Source organism: Miscanthus floridulus, chromosome 8, assembly GCF_019320115.1.
Source record: "Miscanthus floridulus cultivar M001 chromosome 8, ASM1932011v1, whole genome shotgun sequence".
Classification (NCBI taxonomy): Eukaryota; Viridiplantae; Streptophyta; class Magnoliopsida; order Poales; family Poaceae; genus Miscanthus; species Miscanthus floridulus.
In genome coordinates, this window is record NC_089587.1 from 127196542 (window position 1) to 127216431 (window position 19890).

A 19890-nucleotide genomic window follows, 5' to 3' on the forward strand; every position below is an offset into this window, starting at 1 on the left:
CATACGAAGCTTTAAATGTTAAATTATTTATACCTTTACTATTTCTAAGTTTATGTTAATGTTCTTAGGTGTTAGGCCTCTAACTGAAGATGAGCATCTTTACCTTAGGTTATGCAAATTAGGTAAGTTGATCTTGTTCTTCGAGTTAAGATTTTATGTGTTTTAAAGTGATTTGAATAGAGCTATTCTTAATCGGTAAACGAGTGTCCAGTGATGTTTCGTTAAACACTTACTGTGATTCATTCATCATGAGCATCATGTCATTCCTTATGCATCCATGATATTTATCTTGTGCATCGGCATGCAATAGGTGTTTCGGAGGGAGTTACGCTTCTGGAGTTCGAGCCAGTACTTCTGGAGGAGCAGCAGCAAGCTCAAGAGCAAGAGGTGCAGGCCCCCGAGGAAGGAGTCAACGAAGAAGTTCTTGAGTGCCCCGATCACCAACCTTCATCTTTTCTGAAAGGCAAGCCCCGGAGTATTCTAAGACTCCTATGTTTTAAAAATGGTTACTTTGAGTATCTTTTTTTTATTGATGCATTAAGTGATAGGAATTGGATGCGAACACTTCTTACATATATATCTATTCCTTGGCCAGTATACGTACCCTGAATCCTATTTAGGTCCAGGAGCGAATCAAAGCTTAGCCATGCTTAGACCGGTAAAAGTCAGGTGATTTCCTGTCACCTGCATATTAGAAAAATGTCTGGTCACGGTTGGCTATAATTGCTATCGTGGAGAATAATCATGTGTTAATAATGAATTGTGACCGGGCGGGAGGTCGATAGAGAAGCAACAAGGCAAGGAGGTCTTGGTTGTGGATCTATCCCCGTCTGTGTCGGTTAAGGACTGATTCGCTGTACGTCCTCATGTCATGTTGAACGTATGCCTATCACTTAGTTGGTCGGATAACTCGTTCCGACCGCGAAGTCGAGTAGCTCAACTCAGGCCAGAAGACCGAGAAGTGAAAGTGCGCACCCTGGCGGTAGTAAGGATGTGCGGGGAGCTATTGGTGTAAGTCCGAGATGAGATTGACCACCTGGCAGAGTGGACTCCCTGAGGGTGCGGCGCTGCTCGGAGCCACGATTCCTGAGATGTACTAAAGGTGACCTAAGGCTGCCTTCGCGAGGTATGCCTGGGTTTGTGTTAGGAATACCCCTCCAGCTGGATAAGAATCGATTCGAATCGCTGTCTCTCCCGGATAGTGAGAACTTGACTGAGCAGCGGCAATGTAGATGCACTTAATTGAACTTGATGGTTAAATCGATGATGATGATGATACAACATTATACTGGATATGGTTATTAATGTTTGGAGTTAATCAATTGCTTGCTCTAGTACAGGTGCTAATCTAGTTGATAGGTTAATATTGTTAACTTACTGCTTACTCATAAATCAAATTATGCTCTAGTATCACTAAAGATTTTATGCAAAATGGTTGTCAAGCTAGATCCCCGATAAAGCCTTGCATAATCCTTGGTGTCATTTATTTCTGGTTTACGACGGGTAAGTCTAGCTGAGTACCTTCTCATACTCAGGGTTTACTCCCCCTTGTTGTAGATGACGTGCTCTATAACGGCTACTGCAAGTATTGTCTCCACCCTGCGGGGGATGAAGACTAGATCATGGGCATGATCATCTATGTTATCTTATCTTACTGCTTTTGCTGGATGTGACTATGGTGCTGGCTTGTATTTGAACTAAGTGTGTGTGATGGTGTTAAACTACTTTGCTTCCGCTATTTGTGAACTCGTTTTGTAATCACTATGTGTACTCTGATGTATGTGGTACTTATGAACTACTTGTGAAATGGATGTAACATGTGGCTTGTTATGTTGAATTACTGTGATCTTGGTTGTATGCAAGTTGGTTTGAAATCCTTCGTGGTTTCAGTTGACTACCAGGTTTATATGGGTTCAAGTATGACGGTTTGATCACTCCGGTGATTGCTTTTGTACTTGTGCTCTTATAAATTGGTCGGTTCTGTTACAAATTCATTACACTGGCGACAATCTTAAGGCAATTGTCAGTGTAAATTGATTTATACATGCGGTTCTTATTAAGTAGACGCTAGTGAAACACATTACCTTTATTGACTTTTCACACCGGTGGCTTTGAAAACCGCACACCAGTATAAAATGGAAAAAGCACCGCTTGTAGAGACTGATTCTGTATTAGTGTAAGGAACGAATTATGCAAGCTCTGTATACAATCGAATGTACAAGGATCTTTACATATTATACATTATGTCAGGAATATGAGTGCAAATACAATCAACGCATCAAATAATCACTTTTTTACATATAAATAAACAAACAGAATCCATTTTTTTTCTCTGTGCCATCCGACTAGCTGGCTCACACATGGATTGATCTTCATCCACCTCCATATGTGATATATATATATATATATCTAACGTTGACCCATCACGGGCATGGTAGTAGACATACCGCTTGACCATACCGAACGTCAGTGTTTGTCAGGCTAGCTGCAAAGCCCAATTTTCATGCCAGGACACTTTTGCGTGTCAACAATAGTCCAACAAAATGCAGATGAGCACGTACGTACATGTTGCATTTTTGTTTGTGCTATTGTTTTGACCAGCTTGACCATAGGTGTAAGGCGGTTGGAACTGCGGCCCTTGAGTACCAGTTGGCGGTACCTTATCCACCAAACCAATATAGCTCGATGCTGCACGCACACAAAATTTAGTCGCGTACGGTAGTGAATGAAAAGGAAAAACTGAAAAGGGATTAGATTAGGTGTAGAAGAAAATAAACAAACTTTTGTGCATGTACAAGTGAAAGGCAAACGGAAAGGATTAGTAAGGATAATAAGGAGAAAAACATAAACCAAAAATAAACCAAAAAAATAAAGAGATAATTTTCGAGCATTTGGTTTGAGCGAAATTACAGAACATTTTAGTCATACCTTTTTTTTAATACAGGTTACCTAGCTAGTAATCCTGGAAGCCTTATGGGCTTAATTATGTGTACCAAATTAAATCTAATTCTTCTTATTACCTCATCTTCCGTGTTCTAGCTAGCTGCTGTAGTATGCATGCATGAGCGCGTCTATCGGCATGCAGGCTTAATTACGTGTCGCCATTCATTCGCTTCTCCATGAAGCTAGCGAGTATGTAGCTCGATTTCTAGGAGCAGCTTAGTCTTCTCTCTTGCAGTGCCATGCTATTTTCAGTGATCCTTCGTTCATCATGCACCGACATGTGTATGCGCGCCGTAGGTCGGTAAGCATATATATGTAGCTAGGCATTAGCGCACACGACGACAAACTAGCCTGTTCGGTTGGCTGGTTCGTATCGTTACTGGTTCGTGAAGAAGTACTGCTGGCTGGTTTGTGTGAGAGAAAAATACTGTTTTGGCTAAAAATTTACGATCGTTTACGACAAGCCACAGCCAAACGAACAAGCTGACATGTTTCCTCAGCCCTCTGTTATCCATTTCTTTGTGTATTCATTGCGATCACACGTACGTCCATTATTATTCCAAAATTTGCACTTGCTGACGATGCGTTCAGGCACACCATTATTTGTAGTACTAACGAATCACGTCCGGCAGAGGATGGCCGAAAATTCATTTCAATTTTAGCCACCATAGCAATTAGCAACGCATCCTGAGCACGGTACATACGGAAATGGCGAGATAATTACCTTGTATTTTCTGGCTAGCTAGGTTCCTGCGTGTAAATTAAACAAAAAAAAACTTGGATTACTTGGTCGTTATCCATCTAGCATGCACGAAACTGAAGGAGAAGTTGTGCAGTGTCATGCACGTTCCTTCTTTGTTCCTAGGATTGAAATCCAGTATATATCTCCTAATTTTTAATTTAGAACTACTCGTTATTATATTATTATATATGCAAGACGTCGTGATGATGTAGCCATGCACCTACCGTATGACGAAGGGATCGAGTTCGTGGCAATTAAGCTTGCATTTAGTAACTTGTGTTTGACATTCGCCTTTTTTGGACAGCTGAAATCAATCACTGATGTGACAGACTTGACAGGCTGCGTCGTCAACCCTTTTCACTCGCGAGTTGTGGCGACAGCGACATGAGCCAGAGCCTAGAGGCAAACGTTTGGCAATCGTGCGTGTTGCCCATGAAACAATAATGATTTCAGTGTCAACAACTGTTGTATTATATAACTAGCTGTAGCACCCGATTTTAAGAACAAAACCAGATACACATTATATATGAGCCCAGGAAGTCAAATCTCATATATAGCTACAAATAAGGGTAATATCAATAGACAATGCTCAATATATAACGTACTTAGTACAAAGAATCTAACCTTAGAGTACAGACAGCGGAAAGACAACTTCGATCTTCAGGTGAAGACTCTAATTCACAGGGACAACTGACTGGTTGATCACAAGTCTAATTCCTCCAAACTCTAGCGATCTGGTACCCATCCAGGATTTTTCAAAGATTTAAAAAGTAAAGCAAGCGTAAGTACATGTCGTACTGAACAAATATAACATGGGGTTCATGAGGCTCAAAAGGCTGACACTGGTTTAACTGCGATTAGCTTTTAATGAGTCATGATTTTAGCAATTGAGTAGCAACAAGTTTATCCACAAGCCCATATAAACATATGATCAGGTAAACATGAATAATGAATAGCATAAATAGTATTCATTAGTGAGCATCCTTTTTTTATCAGTATCATCAGTGTTCATCATCATTAACCATTAATGATCATCTATTCCATAAGGGTTCTAAGGCCGCTCGTGACCGTGTGCACGACTGATGTACCAGTTTTACACTCTACAGAGGTTGTACACTTTCACTGTGAGTCGTGATTTAACCTTTCGCCCGAGGTAGCTAATCTCTTGACCCACTTCCAAGGAAGATCGGCAGGGTTCACTATGAAGCCTTTCAAAGGTTCGTCTAACAAGTTAGGGCTATTAGATTCACTCGACAAACAGATGTAGAGCCCCTCTTCCCGATGGCACAATGACGCACAGCCTATACAAGGGGACAGAGGCCGCACTATATCCGATTCGGCAAGCCATTCTTACGCCAATAAAGGTAACAACTAACAAGCTAGAAATAGTCCTCATACTGAGCTAAAGCCAGAGCCATATAGCCCTCATAGTTGTACTGTAAGTCCCGGATGAACACTTACAGATAAGTGTAAGTGCAATCAAGCCCTATTGTGGGTTTTGGTATTGATGACCACCAAATTAGAGGACTAATAAGATTTATCGAGATGACAAACAGGGAATCAAAGAATGAGGATGATGTACAGGTTGTAGGTGTCCTAATTACAAAAGGTGGCCAGATCTAGCTCAAAGGAGGTTTAAATTCTTTTATGTTTTAAATTTGAGTTTAGGAAAAGCCGTACTATTAAGAGGGATTTTAGGACAGTTGGTCAACTATTGAATCAGATGCTGAAATTCACAGATCTACATCCTCCCACCTAGTCAAAATAGCTAACCAAATTTGATATCATATTACCTGTTTTGGCTAGGGTGGCAGTGCCGCTCTATTAAGAGCGGTAGTACCGCCCTTAACTGACCATTGGGCTCGGGGGTTATTTATACTCTTCAGGCCCAGCCCACAACGGTCATCTTCTCTACTAAGTCATTCAGCTCGAAACAAGACAGAACCAAAGCTCACCTCTCTCCTCCATTGTTACTCCTCCATCCCTCAAGCTAATCCTTGATTCCAACCATCAAAACTTGAGAGAAAAGGCAGCAAAACTCGATTGAAGAGAAGATCCACTGATTCCCAAAGTCTAAGAGCATTTGGTTCATGTTTGGCCAGCGGTTCTAGGGTTTGTTACTCTTGGAGCTTGCTCCTAGCCGGCTAGGCGTCGCCCTAGTGCTTGCCAACTTGTGTGGCAGCCTTGGGAGGTTTGTAACCTCATTCAAAAGCTAAGAAATCACCCCTCACCTCAAGAGTTCACTCTCTTGATTTGAGAATGAGGGTAAGGCAAGCCTTGGTGGCAAGCTCAAGCCTTTTGTGGCTTCCTCAACAACGTGGACTTAGGCAAACCTTAGTGGTGAGCTGAACCACGGAATAAATCTTATGTCTCGCGTGCTTCATCTTTACTATACTGCTGTTTACCTTGTTGCTAGCTGTTGTTAGGGTTTAGTTGCTCGATTGACTGTTGTGTGAAGTTTCTATGGTATCCAGTCTTCGAACTGGATCTTGGCTTAATATTGCAGGATTAAGTAACTAGTGGGGTCAGGTTCATATCTGTTAAATCTCAACTGTGTTAGATTATTTTTTATAGTGTGGCAGTGCCGCCCTCTGTTCTAACAGAGTTTTGAGTTGAATTTTTACAGGCCTATTCACCACCCCCTCTAGGCCTTCTTTATCTTCCTGTAGATCCTACAATAAGTCCTTAGGGAGAGAAATCTAGAGCACCATAAAAACAACCCAATGCTCTAGCCCCCTGATTCCATGTTGCTAAAAAAATATCTTTTAGTGTTTATTACATATACCATTAGTCAAGTTACAAGATCATGGTTGTAGTTGAGCACTGACATCATACTACCCAATGCAATAACCCAAAGGTATCAATGAACAAGGTACAAAGTACTAGGAAATCCTTAGTGGCAGTCAAGGTAGACACATGCAGTATGAATTAAATGATTAAAGGTGTATAGGACAACAAGGAAGATCCCATGCTATACTTGCCTTAAACACCGATCCTTCAGTAAGCTTTAATCTTCAATGTTCTTTTTCTTCTTCTTCTTGATCACCACATATATCTCACTGACTAGATGTAATCATAAAGCACCACACAAGCATCCATACAATCATACATGAAGCAAACAATAGATCTAAATTAGAACAAAACACTAAACATAAAATCAAGATGAAAAGTTTGTAAAACGAATCTACGTCTCGCTATGAACATACGACACGAAAAGCACTCTAATCGGAGCTACGGTAAAAAAGATACATCTACCGAAAGATCTACTTTATACGCAAAAAAGAAAACTATATGCTTCATTTATTTTAACTATATAAATTCATATATATAAGATATTTTATAATATAAATCGAGTCAAATTTAGATCTGAATTATAAAACTAAAGTAAAACATATCATATTTTATTTATAAAATCCTGTTGCATAATTATTAATCAAGATATGATTTAAACCATGAAATTTTAGAAATAGTAATATGGTAAACAATGTTACTAACGCGTAGACATCGTCGCTATGAATCTAACGCAACTTGAACAGGTCAAATCAGAGCTAAAACGTAGAAGATATGAAATAAACAAGATTTCCTTTATTAAAATAATAGATTAAATCTAACCTCAAATTTTAAAAGTTGAAAACACATCTAACAGTAGTATGAACATGTAGGTTATGAAATTACGAACCTAGCGCAAGTTGAACGGATCAAATCGGAGTTAGAACGAAGAAACAGTGGGGATTTATTATTGATTGTAAGTGGTGTATTTCTATAGTATTGTTGGATTTGTTTTTCTATAAGAAAATGGCCATAAAACATATACGTGATGCCATGTGACATCATCAAGCTAATTGGAACAGCTAACTGGAGCAGGGCACAGAGCACGCACGGTGCACGGCATCAAGAGCTTAACCAAAATATAAAGGATATACATGGTTACATGGGGAACCTTCGCTTTTGGATAGAAGATTACGTTGCTAAGCTTACATACTCGTCATCCTTGGCGCTTGCTAGCTTGCATTATTGACATGCATGCACGGTGCTATTTGCTTGAAGGTTTGCATATGTTGCAGTAGGAAGACAAAGGACAGACGCAGAGCAGGTTTCCAAGACAGGGAAGCTATAGGTCGGCTGCAGCCATGGCCGCCTGTCACAGACACGCTGGAGTTTCAGTCTAACCATAAGATCGGCGCAGTGGTAACGTCGAAGTTGAATTAAGAAACGAAATGTGGAAGACGCAGAGTTCCTCACCGATGGCAGAGAAGCGGTGGATCGACGAAACAGTGGATCGACGGTGACGGCCGGACTTGGAGAAAAAGACAGGTGATGGCGACGGCGAGAGAATGATGAGAAAAATATGATTTACTACATGAGGGTGCTTTGCCCAAGAGGTTGGTAGATATATATAGGGAGAAAAACTCTCCACATCCACGTCAACTAGCGATATGGTACTAATTAACGTTGCACCATCCGTCTGCACTAATGGGCCTAAGTAAACATTAAAGCCCATTAGTAAATAAATACATGGGCCTTTAAGATTTACTAGGATTATTGCACATGGGCTTTGAGCATTAGGATAAATGAGAGATTTATTATTTTCGGAATTAATTAATTCCATGGATAAAATAATTCTAGAAAAGTCCAGAATTGATATTTAAGCCACGAAAAATACTCCGAGACCTCCGAAAATTTGGAAAAAATTCCCAGAGCCACTTTGGAATATGATGAACCCAAATAAAGTATTTGGAGCTCATAAAAATATTGTTGGGAACTTAGAACATAAAGATTAAGGTGAAGGAGGTAGGAATTAAATTCCAGAAAGAAGCTGAAAAATTCCTAGAGATAGATATCCGTCTACTAAACGTATAAAAAACACACACTTTGCACTTAGAAACACAAGGTGCGACCGGCATGAATGCAACAAACATGTTTTTACCTTATGATAAATTTTAAATTAATGAAATTTTTTATTTTCCTATGTTTTCATGTGCACAAAAATTCACAAATAAATCATTTTAACTCTATTTTCAAAAGTGGCCAATTTTGGGGTGTTACAATTCTACCCACCTTAAGATGAATCTCGTCCCCGAGATTCGGAAGACGTCGACTGAGAGATAGGGATACTTCGTCTTTGGATTCTTCTTCACTTCCTCGTGTAGTTCGATTGTCTTGATAATGATCCCACTTCACTTTGCATACCTGTTAACCTTACTCCAAGTAACTTATCAAATTGATTCCAAGATTCTAACAGATACCTTGAACAATTCTCAGGTAACTCCAATCACTAGGCCACCTTCCTATAATACCAATTCTCTTTCTTAAAATATCCACCTTCCAACGAAGCCTGATGATTCTCTTGGTTAGAAGGAGATTCTCTTACCAATCTTTAAAACATTAATGATTCCTATCAAGTTGCTCAAACTTGGAATACGATTCCTAGCCCTTGATGTCACCTGAACCTTCTTAGCACAATTCTCCATTGCTAAGGGCATCGGTCGCGACTTTTGCTTCTCCAGGTGATAGCACTTTTCCAAGTCATAAGCAATTTCATTCCAATGAGGGTAACACAAGCTCAAGACCAACTTAGTGAAGATGTCCTGTAGATTCTTGTGTTCCTCCTAGATATCACTTTTACTTCTAAAAAGACAGTACTTCCATGCTCCATAATGGATAACTCCAGATAACATGCTAGGTAGTTTAACTCACGCTTCCTTAGCTGACTTAATGAGCAAGGTACTACATTTTTCTTCTTGCATAAGGACACATCCCACACCTTGACAGGGTGCGTCATTGTAGCTATAAAACTCTTGTCTGGATCTGACAAAGCTAATACATAGGTTTTACTCCAACCTCTTCTTAGATTCCGTCAAACACTTACCTAAGGTTTCTTGATCCAAACTAACTTAAAACCTCTTCCAGTAGCATTATCAATATATTGATGATCTTGGTTAAACCTCCCTTGAACCTTTAATCAAACCTTATTGAGACTCTGAACTTCTTTCACATCTTTGGGTACCACCACGCTTCCGCTGCGCAAACTAGAACGTAGGAGACTTCATCTTGTAAATTCTTCAACTTGGCTACCCCCCTTAAGAAAAGATAAACTAGGGGACACCAAGCATAGCTTCCACCTCCTTCTAGATGAGTTAACTAATATCAAGATGTTCTGTCATCCCAATGATACTCCTATGTATGGGTAAGAACAAGAAATCTGGAATTCCTCGCGAGTAGAAAATCAGCAGCGCAGGAAAATAACTGTAACTCTCATTCTGTTAATCCAATGAAGTTGTAGCTTATATATTTGGAAAGCTTATAAAATTCTCCACAACTTCCTTATAGAACACTTTTCCAAATTCTGCAGTTAACTTGGTCGAAAATGGTACACAACAGAAACTGTTCTGTGTTCCAAACAGCATAGATGCATTGCCTTGTGATTTTCGTATCTCCATAACCAAAATAGCGATCAAGGTGATTCTTTCGTTCAGAGAAAGAAATTGAAGTCTACTGTTGTCCAAAATTTTCTCATGATTTTTGATCATCCAAGAATAGAGATATAAGCCGAAGAGTGCAGGCTGCTTCGAAAAGACAGGATAAGGAGAATAGAAGAAAACCATAACCCAACTATTTATTGCACTGATCCTTATACCTTAGGCCGATAAACTAAATGAAATTGTGAGAACACCCAACAAGATCATTGCAATCATTACAAAGATCCAAAACAATCATAAGCATAATGACAATTCAACAAGCAATAAAGATGCACAACTCAATCATTGACTCACACTACTACACAAACTTTACTGGAGGCGGGCGGCGGGCGGCTTTGCCCGCCGCGGTTAACCGATTTACCGTGGTGGGCGGTATAACTTGCCCGCTGCGGTAAATATACTTTTACCACGGCGGGCACGTTACACCGCCCGCCGCGGTAAATTATTTTACTGCGGCGGACACATTTTGTGGCCCGCCGCGGTTATGTTCATTAGCCGTGGCGGGCTTTATTATTTACCCGCCTTGGTAAATTATTTCCTGAATTAAAAAAAATACAGCAGGCATATAAATTCAAATAAAATACAGCAGGCATATAAATTCAAATTCAAATCACATCCAGATTTCATAGATTAAACTTAAAAAGTATGCAGGCATTACACATGAGATAATATACATATATATATATATATATTCACTTAGTCGTTCTTGTCATCGTTAATTCATTACATTTACATATTAAAGTCGTTATACATGCGCTAAGGTGTAATCCTATGGACGCATCATCGTGGGCCATTTCCTCAGCCTCTCATACTCCGGTAAAATCGCTAGCGGGCTATTCTCATTGAAGAACGTGCCCCTTCAAGCACGCATTTGTCTAAGACAAACTTACATATGTCCGTCTTTGTCTGCTTGAAGCTGTGTTGGGTGCTCTTCACGTCTCTCGACCAGTTCAATCCATTCTTGAGCACCCTCCAACTGCTGCTGTACTGCTTGCACACCCTCAGGAACTCACAAGCGTAGAAGCCACAGGTTCGTGATCCTACCGGTTGTTTGGCACACTGCATGATCGATACACAAGCATTACAACACAGGCATTAGAACGCATATGAACGGAAAGCACAATTAAACCTTTCAAATACTTACCGAAAAGTTGCGTCTGATTTTGATGCGGTTCTTATGCTCAGCCTTAAATTTCTCTGTTCTTCGATCATAGCATTCAGGATCCTTCACGTACTCCTTATAAGCGCTATACGAAATGTACTAGTATTAGGTAGGGCATTAGAACGCATATGAGAAGACAATTCAGTCACTTACACTCTGAGGCAATCTTCAAAGGTCTTGTACCCTTTTAAGTTTGGCACTGTCAACGAATCAAATACGCAGGCCCTGCCATCCTGAGGGTAGATGATAAATGTAACCCAGTGACCCTCGAGGCCTTGGCTGCGCCATTGAAACAAAATACAGGTTATGATGAGAAATAATAATACTAGCTAGCTACCCACTTATATCTACAGGCATGTCTTCGACTTACCCAAAGTGGTAGGCAGCTAGGATACACCCATTTCTACTGATCTTCTTCATTGCTCCTAGTATGTATCTTGAAATGTTCAACTTCTCATTGTCCATCAGTTTCTTCCTGTGCGCCTCTCTCTATCGCTTGGTCAAGTCTTTCATGGTTGGATGATTGTCATCTAGGTGGTAACCAATGATGATTCTTTAAGCAATATGCATTGGAGATAGATAGATAACATCAAGTTTTAGTTCCTTGGATATATAGGCCATCAACCTGTAAGGACAAGCCATCGTGGCATATATAAGTAGTCTTGACCGATTCAAAGGCAAGTGATATGTGAAACTCGCAATTCATCACTTACATAGAGAACAAGGTGATTTGGGCGATGTCAAGGTCTTGTTCCCACAGTAGTCTGTACATGTCGTGGAAGTCCACGGGGAGTTCTACATCATTACCGGGCAAGTGGAAGTACTCCGCCACAACCTTGACTAGAAAACCATGCAGGCCAGCTTTTGCCACTTCCATGTACCAGAGATGAAACCTCCTTGTCTCCCACCTTTCCTCGTCGACAAGTTCGGCCTTGGTTATCATGAACTTCCCATGCTCGTAATGGCCGGGGCAGTCATCCGATTCAGGAAATAGATGGAAAGGTGATCTCGGCCTGGGATAGAAATGTTAGTACCATATTATGGCAAAGAAAAGTTATTAGCAAATTATGCTCGCCGCTACCATACCTTTTGAACCCAAGTGAGTATGTGAGCTGACCTTGGTCGCCTTTAGTCTTCGCCGGTGGTGGAGGACAGTGGCTTGTGCTCACAATGGCAGCAGGCGGTGTCTTTGCCCCTGGTTTCTTCATGCCTCCCGGTCCTTTGCTCATGCCCTTAGATGAACTACCGGGAGGTGGAGGTGGACTTGTTGTTGGAGGAGGAGAACAAGGGTGAGGGCTTGTGCCTCGGGGTGAGTTCCTTCCCTTGTCATCCCCGCCATTGCCTTCGTCATTGCCGTCGCCATGATCCGGATCATCAGTGGGACAAGATCCAGCAACGGATGGTTGTGATGCTGGTGTCGCCGTCAGTGTAGAAGTCGGCGTCGAGAGAATGATCTCTATGTCGTCCTTGTTCCACAGGACTTCGGAACCCAAGGCAGCTCCAAGGATTGTTACCCCTTCTATAGTTGGATATTCCATTTCAAATTCTTTGTATTCGGTCGCATACCATGTAAGTATCATGGCAGCATAGTTGGTAGGGATCTGGTCTTGGTTGAAATCTTTGATATCTTCTTTGGGGTGCATGTAACCCTCACCCACGGTCAACTTTTTCGCCCTACCAAACGGGATCATGAGGTGGACGCGCATGGGTTCTCGGATGTCGTCGACGGGGTGCCTTGGGCGATCCTCGATCATCGGCAGTGGCTGCCCTTGTGTCTACCCTTGTGGACTTGAGGCACGGCCATGCCAGCCTGGCAAAGCATCTGTGACCTCATCGACACCATATCTGGGTCATTGCTCGTGAAGGCTTCTTTTATGGACCGGCTAATCATTTTGGCCACGCCTTGATCATAGCCCTTCTGAAAGATGACCTCCTTGTACCTCTACCTTGACCGGTATGTGGCAGCGTCAGATTACCATGACTCCACTGTGTTTCAGCTCATCTTCGACGACATGCCACGGACGCGGCCACGGTGCTCGGGGGTTCCCAGCGCCAGGGTCAACAAGTCCTGGCCCCTACGAACCTCGAAGCTATCCTTGGATTTAGCGGCCTCGATGACAACCCTCTCCACCTCCTTGAACTTGGGCTCATTGAACTTGCTCGCGCCCTCCTTGAGCTTCTTTGGCTTGCGGGCATAGATGAAGTCCTTAGCCCTCAAGTCTACACCGTCGTACGGATCAGGAAGCCCGGCGGCAGCTCTAGCCCTTTCTTCCTCCTGCCACTTTGCCTCTTACCAGCAAACCCAGTCATGCCCAAGTGGTGGGGGTGCAGGTTCTTCTTTGCGAGTGCGCTGAACTTGGCGCTCTTTGCCTTTGCTTCGTCTGTTGTTCTTTGTTTGCAGAACTCTTCCTAGTGATGTTCCTTCACCATAGTGTATTTGACACAGGGTGACTTGCCTAGCTTCAGGTAGTACCTGGTCAGCATGGACTTGAAGTTTCGAAAGGCTCTTCCTACCACGTGCATGACCCACTCCCTGCACTTGTTCAGATCGGTGTCCTCGGGATAATGGAAGCTCCTCATCACCTCACCCTAGATATGTGTCTTATAGTTGACCGGGACATTGTTCCACTCCTCCCAAGTGATCTCCACCTTGTCCTTGACTATACATGCCACCTGGTTGCTGAACTTGGCAAGGACCGTGGGTGGTGACAATGGGTTTCCCTCTGGTCCCACCTCATGGATCACATGGACTTCGCTGTGGGTTTCCCTCTGGTGCCTCCCGTGTTCCCCCCTTCTCAGCTTTGTCCTCTGACCCCTAGACTTGCCTAAAGTGGTTGAGATGGAGCGGGGGGTTCTTTGTCCCTGACTTGTTCCTCCTCGAAATTCAATTCTTGAGGCACCACCGGCATCTGTTCAGGGTTTGGAGACTGCGCACTTTCAACTTCATTGTCCCTCGGTTGGTAGGTCGGATCATCTTCGTCCTCTATACGATGTTTCTTTGTTGGCCTTGGGGTCACAGACACTTGGCTCTCGAAGCTAGTTGATGATGATGCACTAGGGGTAGGGTCGCGCCATTCGCTTATCGGTTCCTCCACCATTAGAAAGCTACAATGAATACATATTTCAGTTGTATGGACACAGTTATAGAGTAGTAAAGTAGAGTAGTACTAGAGTAGTAAAGTAGAGTAGTACTAGAGTAGTAAAGTAGTAGTAGTTGGCTCAGATTTGCCCCATTGTCATCACATCGCTTTTAAACTAGTTGCTTGTATCTGGTATACAAGCCATCCTAGTTTAGCGGGGGCACTCGATCATCATCGTCGCTGCCTCAGCATAAAAGGGTTCACATCATTGCATATGCCACTGCCTCAGCTTAGAAGTGTGAAAAGAATCATCATTGCAAATACCAAACAAAAGCCATCAAGATAGTTTCAAAATTCGGCCCCAAAGGGCTAAGTCCTTCGGCCATCAAGATACAGTAGAAGACTAGAGGAGGTGAGAGTAGAGTAGAGTAGAGTAAGAGGAGTAGAGTAAGAGTTATATAGCTCAAAAGTTTGTTTGGCAATATAGGTAGCAATAAACCCCCATCACAGCTCAATCAAATTTAGTCAGTAAGAGTAAGAGTAGTAGAGGAACTTCTCAATTTAGTCAGCAAGAGCATAGTAGAGGAGTAGGCAGTAGAGGAGGAGGGAGTAGAGGAGTAGGCAGTAGAGGAGGAGGGAGTAGAGGAGGAGGGAGTAGTAGTAGGCAGTAGTAGTAGTAGTATAGGAGGACAGTAGTAGCAGGTAGTATAGGAATAGATTAAGTAGAGAAATAGGTAGCACCACCACCAAAATTATATCAAATTTGGCAAAATTGTAGTAGAGTGACCAATTCATCTCAAAATTCTCACAAATTTAGCATGTGATCAGTTTAAAGGCAAGGTGCATCATAGGTAGTGGCATATGCTCAAAATTTTGTCACAAATTTCTTTGGCATCATAGGCAGCAAAAAGAATTGAATTCAAATGCTATGGTTCACCAAAAGCATCATAGATTAGTAGTATAGCAGTTCAAAATTCACCAAGTGTAGTATATCCTGTACAATTTTCAGCCGTCCATTCCAAAAGGAGTTTACTATATCCTGTACAATTTTGACCCGTTCTCTGAACCCTATATAATTAATTCTTACCATGGCCATATCAATATTCAAATATAAATGAATTATACAAGATGTAACTGTAGCTACACATCATATTTTCAGACTTTTCACTCTGTTGAGATGTCCACAGTGGAGACCCATAGTTTACATTACAAATATCTGATAAAAAGGAAAATAAAACAAGCTATGGCAATGCTGTTGAGATTCGAAGCATGTAATTATAGAACCAAGGTACTACTACCAGATAAACTTCTCCAATAGGGATCATTTGCAAGAAACAAGCAAGCAGAGTAGAATTTAGTTTGCTGGAACGTAGTTCTTACCTCGACCTGGGCGCAGCAGGTTCCAAGTGAGGAGGTAGCGGCTAGAGCCCGTATGTGCTCCAAGGACGGGGCCCGGCATGTGGACGGTGACCGGGGAGGAGGACGGGGGCGGGGGGCGCGTGCAGTGGCCGCGAAGGAGCTCAGTGGCCGGCGCTAGGGTTCCGAGGATGGGGCCCAACGCGGAGGAGCTCGGTGGCCGGAGCAAGGGTTCTAGGGAGAGGAGGGTGGGGGCAGGGCAAGGGCACGGGGGAGGAGGATGGCGGCTGGTGCCGCGTGCGGTGGCCGCGGAGGAGCTCGGTGGCTAGCGCTAGGGTTTCGGGGACGGGGTCCAGCGTGGAGGAGCTCGGCAGCTGGAGCAAGGGTTCCAGGGAGAGGAGGACGGGGGCGGGGCACGGGCACAGGGGAGGAATACAGGGGCAGGGGTCACATATATAGCCACTGATTAACCGCGGCGGGCAATATAAGCCACCCACCGCGGTAAATGTTTACTGCAGCAGGCACCTTAGACTGCCCGCCGCGATTAATCTATTAACTGCGGCAGGTGCTGTTACGTGCCCGCCACAGTTAAGATTTTTGCATTTTCCTCATTCAATCTAACACTGATATTTATTATCAATCTAAAACTTATTTTTGCATTTTGCATTTGCTGTGTTGTAGTAGTAGTAGAGTAGTGTTGTGTAGTAGTAGAGTACATGTGAGTAGTAGAGAGTAGTATTAGTACAATAGATAGTAGCAGTAGGTTGAGTAGTACTAGTAGAGTAGTATTGTATAGTAGTAGTAGTAGATTCAGTAGTACTAGTAGAGTAGTATGGTTCCATGATATTAATAATAAGTTACAAAACTTGTCTTCAATAGATCGAGCTATATTATTACATATATGTCTCTGGGATACATATATCATTTTGGTGCAGGTGCTTTCACCGTCCTCTTCTCACCGTCGGGGTAGGCCCACGGCATCATCCTGGACTTGTTGAATCGGTCCTCGATGGCCTTGATCTTCTTTGGATGATCGGTAAAAAGCTCAAGCTCTGTGTAGTTGTTGTATTGTTCGGGACACTGCACCCCATCAGCTCCCACAATCCGCTGCTTTCTGGACACAACCACATGCCTTTTTGGGTCCTCTGCATATATATAGTAGGCCACTTACGCGACATTGGTTGCTAGTACCCATGGGTCATCTTTGTAGCCGATACTTTTGAGGTCCACGGTGGTTAGCCCATAACTGTCCACTGCAACCGCATTCGGTTTGACCCACTGGCAACGGAAGACGGTTATGCATAGGTTTTGGCCGTAGTCAAGTTCCCATATTTCTTCGACTTGCCCATAGTATTGCCTCCTCTGGCCCGTGGACTCTTCTTCGCCCTCGTATCGAACACCGCAGTTCTGTGCCGAGCTCTTCTTGTCCTTGTCTTTCGTGTGGAACCTGTAGCCCTGGACGTCATACCCTTGCCACATGGTGATTTGGTTGGATGGGCCTAACACAAGCCTCTTAACGGTCTCCATATCTTCATCAGGGCATCCTTCAAGGGGTATGTGTTGCTCTTTGAGCCACTCTATGAAATTGCTCTTGTGATGATTCTAGACCCATGCCTCCATGCGCTGTCCGTCATTAGTAGCGCGGATCTCTTCCAGGTGCTTTTCAATGTATTTCTCCATGCTCACTAACTGATGAAGGATGTTGTAATGAGCTTCTTGCACCATTTGGTTTGCCACATCGATGCGTACTTTTCGGCCTGTGCACCCCATCCCTGAGGTTTTGCCTTCGTGGTGATGGACAGGCAGCCCAATCACCCTCCCATCTCTTATGTACCTCATACACCAGTTCATGGCCTCCTCTGTTGTGTATGCCTCGATCATAGAGCCCTCTGGGTAAGCGTGGTTATGGATGTATCTGTTGAGGGTGGACATGAACCACTCATACGTCCACATTTGGTGTAGGTACACGGGGCCCAGTTGATGGATCTGATCGACCATATGCATCATTAGGTGTGGCATAATATCAACGTATGATTGTGGAAAGCACATCTTGAGCTGGCAAAGGGTCTTCGCGATGAACTCCTTCAGGGCAGGCAGCTCAGCCTTATCAATGATCTTCTGGGTGATGCGGTTAAAGAAGTATGACATCCGTGTGATGACCATGTTCAATACTCTGGACGGATAGCCCTAATCGCAATTGGTAGGAACACCGTCAGCATGACATGGCAGTCGTGTGAGTTGTAGCCGGTCATTATGAGGTCTTTCATGGAGACTAGGCTCTTGATGTTGGAAGAGAAACCAGTCGGCACCTTGATACCCCTAAGCAACTTAAGAAAAGCCATCCTCTCGTCTTGCGTTAGGTTGCAGGCTGCACCCAGGATATCGACTTTACCGTTCTGAGGCGGTCCCGGGTGAAGGTCCGGCCTGATGCCCAGATTGACAAGATCCATTCATGACTTGATACCATCCTTTGTCTTGCCCTTGATGTCCAGCAGGACACCGATCGTGCTTTCGAAGACATTTTTCTCTAGGTGTATGTAGTTGATGGCATAGGGTGTATTCAGTGTTTTCCAATACGACAGGTACTTGAAGAAAATTGACTTCTTCTTGAAAGGAACGGTGGTGGGGACTTCCTCTGTCTGGTCCTGCTTTCACTTCCTTGTCTGCTTGGGCCCCTCTTCAAGCGGCTTCTTCTTCTTTCCAAACTCCACCTGATCCATGTCCTTGAGCATCTCATACACCTTTGTCCCCCAACTAGTCTGCGTCGGTTGATCACGCTGCGGCTTGTCCTGATTGTCAAAGTATTTGTTCATAATACTTCTTCTATACCTGTGATTTTTGGCGAGGAACCGTCTGTGCCTCATGTACACCATCTTATTGGATCCCTTAAGGTAAGTGTAGCAGGTCCCATCGATGCAAATTACGCAGCCAATCTTCCCTTTGATCTGCCCCGATAGTGAGAAGAGACTGGGGTAATCGGTGATGGTGACAAGGACGATTGCTTTTAGTGTGAACTTCTCCTTGCGGGATGCATCCACCATATGGACCCCAACATCAAATAGTATCTTCATTTCCTCCATGAATGGCTCTAGGAACACATCTATATCATTGTCAGGCTGCTTCGGTCCAGAGATAAGCATGGTCAGCATAAGGTACCTATGCTTCTGACATAGATGGGGAGGTAGGTTGTACATGGTGAGCACGATGGGCCAAGTGCTGTGCGAGCTGCTAAGCTCACCGAACGGGTTCATCCCATCGGTACTCAGCGCGAACCTAACATGCCTGGGCTCCTTGCCAAACTCTGGGTAGGCCTCATCGAAATCTTTCCACTGCTTGCCATCGGATGGGTGCCGTAGCTTGCCATCGTCTTTCAGGCGGTAAGCTGATGCATGCCAGGACATGAGATTGGCATCGTCCGGGTTCTTGAATATTGCACGTAGGCGATCAGTCATGGGCAGGTACCACACCGATAGTGCTGGACTTTTCCTATGCGTGTAACCCTCTTCTTCATCATCCTGCTGAGCCAAGATCTGTTTGGCCGCACTGCTCTTCTTTGCCCCCTTCTTGTTCTTCTTCCAACCACCCCGCAAGCCTCCCTCGTCTTCTGCATCCACGCAACAACCAGCATTTTTCTTGTATCGACTAAAGCCATAGTGTGGACAACTCGTCAAATTCTCATACTCATTGCCCCGATACAGGATGTAGTGGTTAGGGTATGCATCAAACTTTCTAAGCTTCATTGCCACTGGCCGGATCAGCTTCTTGGCCCGATAAGTATTGGCGGGCACCTTGTTAGCCGTTGGGTACGTGGTGGCAAGGTAGCTTAACAACTCATTGAAGCTAGTGTCAGACCAACCATGATGAGCCTTCAATATCAATATATGGAGGTTAAAACAGAGCGTTGTGCACTCCTTCAGACAATCGCCGCCGTCCTTATAGAGAGGATCAACTGCCGCCTACTTCAACTCTCTGAAATTCTCCAACCACTTTGGGCAACCCAACACAATGTCGTCTTCATCGAAGTGTTTGACTAGATCTTCAACAAGCTGCACATCCTCGGGTTGGCTCACAGTATCTTAACCATCCCCACCATCACCGGCTTCGTCGGCCATGTCTTGCATTAGATCA

The 19890-nt window shown here is 43.5% G+C and overlaps 1 pseudogene; it reads right to left on the minus strand.

Moving 5' to 3' along the window:
• LOC136469882 (uncharacterized) overlaps nucleotides 1–19502 on the minus strand; it is a 47512-nt pseudogene extending 28010 nt beyond the window's left edge.
• Nucleotides 19503–19890: the final 388 nt, after the last annotated feature.